The sequence below is a fragment of the Saccostrea cucullata genome, unplaced genomic scaffold (genome assembly GCF_032062105.1).
Source record: "Saccostrea cucullata isolate Sc308-1 unplaced genomic scaffold, CSIRO_AGI_Scuc_v1 ctg10805, whole genome shotgun sequence".
Taxonomy (NCBI): domain Eukaryota; kingdom Metazoa; phylum Mollusca; class Bivalvia; order Ostreida; family Ostreidae; genus Saccostrea; species Saccostrea cuccullata.
The window spans coordinates 10,521-15,780 of NW_026923739.1; positions in this window are offsets into that span (position 1 = coordinate 10,521).

A 5,260-nucleotide genomic window follows, 5' to 3' on the forward strand; every position below is an offset into this window, starting at 1 on the left:
TTTTTTTTTTTTTTAAACAATTCAAATTACTTGGAAACATTAAAAAAAAAGAAGAAGAAGAATGTGGAAAGACCTTCTTATTGTTCAGTGAACAATTAGTCTACTAGTTTTATGTTTATGGTGCGTTCTTCTTTAACCTTTAGACGCTCTTTTTAATATACTACTATATTAATGTTAAATATTTTGTATTTAAATTGTTTTAACTCCGCAAAAACGCACAGCGACTTCGAACTTTCATATCAGAGACCTGACCGCCTCCTGGCCGGTAATTAGTTAACGATACAAAAATATATATACTCCTGATATATGTAATCTATTTAATATTTAAGAATCTATAATATTAATTGATATATTTTTTGCTGATCAAAAATCCATTAAGTATCTAAATTTACGTTAATATATATAACACTTTTTCTTGCATTGTAATTTAATCAAATGACCCATTTGATATAATTATATTGAATTATTTCTTGATAGTAAAAACATAATAAAGGGGAGTAATCAAATATTGAACTCGCTTTTAATTGGTTCGTTTGGATATTGAATCTCGAAACTCGAATTTTGAATCTCGAATTTCGAATCTCGTATTTGGAAACTCGAATCTCAAATGAGCCTTCTGGGCTTTCGTATTTAAGGGATTTTTATTTTTCTTAACTTTTTTATTATTGTCTTGAGTCTGAGAATTTTGGATTTGAGAAAATTCTCAGACTTGAGAGCATTCTCAGACTTAAGTATGTTTTATAACGGCAGGCCCCGGGTTCGATTCTCGATTGCGGCGCCGCGTCATACCTAAGACGTAAACATAGGTAGTGACTGTTTCTTCGCCAAGCGCTCGGCACTAGAAGTGAAAGTCACGGGTCTTTCGGATATGACCTTAAAAACGTAGGTCCCGTGTCACGGTAGGCGTTGGCACGATAAAGAACCCTCACTGCTCAATGACCCTGAGTGCCGAGTATAGGTCTAAATTTGAAGCCCTTCACCGGCATCGGTGACGTCTCCATATGAGTGAAAAATTTTCAAGAGGGACGTTAAACAATATACAATCAATCAATCCAGGACCCCCTTCATTTTAACTTCGTAAAGATATAAAAACACGATGTGTTTGTGAAACACTGATGCTCCAGTATGACATCATAGCAAAGATTAAACTTTTTTATGTGCAAATTTAATAAATCGGTATCCAAACTCGAGTATTCTCACTGGCAATACAATTGTAAAATATAAAAGTAAAGCAGGTTTAAGTGTTTTTCATAAGTTCGGACATTTCCGAGGTAAAAGCAATTGGTATCGAATTAGAGGTCTTGCCACAAAGAATATATATGTGAATTATGGAAGCCCTGATCCTAACCCTTCTAATGGTATGCAAGGGTTACTGATTTTAAAATGTAGGTCTCACTTAAAGGTCAAGGTCAAATGCTCATAAGTCTTGATAAAAAATGAAAGGTATTTTCAAAAGGATAACGTATGTGAATTATTATGTCACTAGCCCTTGACGTTCAAAAGTTATGACCAAGGTTAAAGGTTATTCCTAAGTACAGAAATCTCCAATGCAAGGTCAAGGTCAAAGGTAAAATTTATTGGTATCTAATGAAAGGACTTGCCACAAAAATACATATGTGGAGTAAGGAAGTCTTAGCCCTAACCCTTTTAAAGTTATGGTCAAGGTAACCGATTTTGAAAAGTAGGTCAAACTTTAAGGCCAAGGTCAAAGAGTCAAATTTGGTGGTACCCAAAGAAAGGTCTTGTCACAAGGAATGCAATATGAAATAATTTAATTGTGTTTGTTTTTCTAGTCTCTCATTTGTTGATTTTCAAAAAGGTCCGCAAACTATTTCTCAATAACCTGGTTTGGTATGGGGAAATGCCCCTTGAGAACCAGCTAAATCATCTGTATCCATGCAATCCTCTCATTCCCAGTCCATGTGATTCATAAAAAAAAATTCCAGATTTAATAAATGTACCTTTAACTTCAAACAGTAGGTCGATCTTACCTCATGTAAACAAACATCATGGCTGCTAGATCTGTATATGAGTTATTACGTCCCCTTGTTTCAAATCACTTCCGTTACTAGGGATGTATTATTGAGCGGCAAATTTGAACTCATAAAAAGAAGCACAAGTTTACACCCACCGTTGTTTAATTATTTAAAAATTGAATTAAAAGGAATGACTCATTCTTGGCCAAATTATTCGATTATAACCTGCTTTGGGTCAGTTTAGTTTTTTTTTTTTTTTAAATCCCCTTCGCGGATGATAAAGCATAAATTATTGACCCAAAACCGGTTATAATCGAATAATTTGGCCATGAATTAGACTCATTCTTGAAATATGAAAATCATAGCTCCACTAAATCAAAAGTTATGGGCAAGGTTAAAGTTTTTGCGGATAAACAGACAAACAGAGAGACAGACAGAAAAATCTAGACAGACGGACACGACAAAAACCGTAAATTCCGAAACAACAGCACAGAGAATTTATGTGTTTACATTTTCAGTCAGAACTTTTCAAAAGACAGCCGTGTGCCATGGTACAAGCAATTAAGAATATCAAAGTCTACACTAATTTTGTGATATCGGAAAGCTATTAAGTAGCCCCGATGCAAGAGACTCAGGATCCTGTAGGATTGGACTTGAGAATGTATAATCTACAAGACCCAATAACTAATGAGGACAGGACTGGAATATAATCACCAGAACGTTATGTTTAACTTGCTAAACCATGTGTAAGAAAAAAATAAATTTGAATAGAGAGAGTCAAGGGTGACTTGGTTTATCAAAAAGGCAAGTTGGGCCGACAAGATGTTACTCTAAAAGAAAAGAAATGTGACAAGCAACAGGATAAAGGAGGAGAGCCCTAAAACACGGACGTTTCTAAGAAAACCAGTCCCTGTTTCACCTTCAAACATTCAAACACCTGCTACAAATGTGGAAAATTTGGGCATTGGGCTAATTAGTGTGACCAAGACAAATCAGCTGATAAGACCAAGCCCCAGGAAAAAAAGCCACATGAGAGCCAGGAAAATTGTAATTCTACTAGACCAGCCTAATAAAGAAAACACTCGAGAGAGGCCAGGAAGTCTCTGAAATTACAGAAAATTGATTGATTTTTTATTGTTTAACGTCTTTTTCGAGAATTTCTCACTCCTATGGTGACGTCAACGTGTGTCGGTGAAAGGCTTCGAATTTACACCTATACCCAGCACTCAGGACCATTGAGCAGTGAGGATTCTTTATCGTGACAGCGCCTACCGTGACACGGGACCTATGGTTTTAAGTTCTTATCCGAAAGACCCGTGACTTTAACTTCTGATGCCGTGACCTTCACTTCTGAACAGCCCCTCATATTTTTACGTCTTCGGTTTGACGCGACGCCGTGAACGAGATTTGAACCCAGGCATCCCGAAGCAAACGCTATACCACTAGGCTACCGTGAACGGTAATTACAGAAGAAAAACTGACTTTGCATCTAACTTCTCATGTTTTGCACAGATATCAAATTACATATCTTTGTACCTTTAACATGGTCTTGTTTTTTTCTCAATCCGCTGCCGATCAGGAACATTATTCACGAAGCCTCCGTAAATTCCGCAGTCGCGGTGAGTTTAAGGAAGAATTGCGCCAACTTATCTGAAAGGTTTCGGATGGTTTACGGCGTATTCACAAAACTTCCGTTAACGGTGAGAATGAATGAAATAAAAATATTAAATGAGTAATAACTTTCTTAGAAAAAAGAAGGAAACAGTATTTTATCAAGTTTATATATTTCAAGTGAGCGTCTCAGAGAAAACCATGCAAAATGGCTAAAAAGGTCCAAAAGTTTACATTCAAATATAATAAAACTGATATACGAGTAAAACTAGACAAAAATTTAACGAAGGTTCTAATCTTGAATTCAACTGCCTCTCAATATTTATTTTTTTTTAACTTTGACCTACTTTATATCTTGGCCCCAATATTGTGAAAAAAACCCAAAACGATACATTTTGAGTACCAAATATGGAGAAATAAAACATTTTATACAGACTTTGTATTTATGTTTAAGTTATCTATGTCTCATTTTTTTTATAAAACATAGTTGCTTTGACAATACTGCTTTTATAAAGTTTAGGCAGAATTTATAATACTGGCATATCTACATTTTTGTATATCCTTGCCATATGCCTCAGAACATGCTAAATTTTAATATGACATGCATGTAGATATACCCGTAAATTCTAGTATTTTCTCCTTTACACAAGTTTATAAAACACTACAATTATAAAAAAATAAACCTCCATTGTTTCGACCGATTTCCTTTGGGGGCTAATTGTACAGGTACCTTTAGAACATGACTCTGACCTTTAAAACGCTTTAAAAACAGATGAAACACATTATGTTATGGACGGTTTAAGAAATCAATTTAAAGAAATTGTTATCTGAAGTTCACGTCGTCATATAGCTTACTATGACGTCTTTTATCATATAGGCAAGTTGAATATTTGGTTGTAACCTTAAGATACCTGCATCTCACTGGGAAACACTACTACCGCTTTTATTGAGTTTGTTCTAAAACTAGAAAATGCACCTTTCGAGCGCTATCAGAACGAAATATAGACGTAACGATACATTGGGGTCGGAAGAAAATTAAAAGTGTGTGTGTGTGGGGGGGGGGGGGGGGGGGCTAAGTGTAAAAGAAAAATAAAACCTTAAAAAACCTGACAACCAAAAAAAAAAGGCCCAACCACTATATCAGAGGGGTAGGGTGGGGTGTGGGGTGGTGGTAGTTAGGTTTGAACTTCGACACAATTTTTGTTTCCAAGAACCACCACTTTTCGATTTTTAACCTATACTGCGACGTTTCTGTGGAAAGTGTGGGGGGGATGGCTAAACCTACGAAACAATGTTTAATGTCTATACTACGTATATATTTGGAAAAAAAAGTGGGGGTGAAGAAAAGCCCCACTCGCCCCCCCCCCCCCCGGTTCCGACGCCTATGCGATGTCAATTTCCTTTTGTCATACAAATATAGATATGCTCTAAAATTGGCACTGGTACTACCCATCTAGATCAAGATACACACATGTATAATTGGAAGCTTACAGTTTTTTCGTCTTACCTGCACTTAAATATACTTAAAGTAACGGTAAGTCGGGTTTTAGAAAATAAAACTATTACAGTTGTATTTCTAAAATTGTAATAAATACATAGCCTTTCTTATCTACCTTCATGGATCTTTCCGAAAGCTCGTTTGTGAAACACTGATGCCCCCGTATGGCAGCATA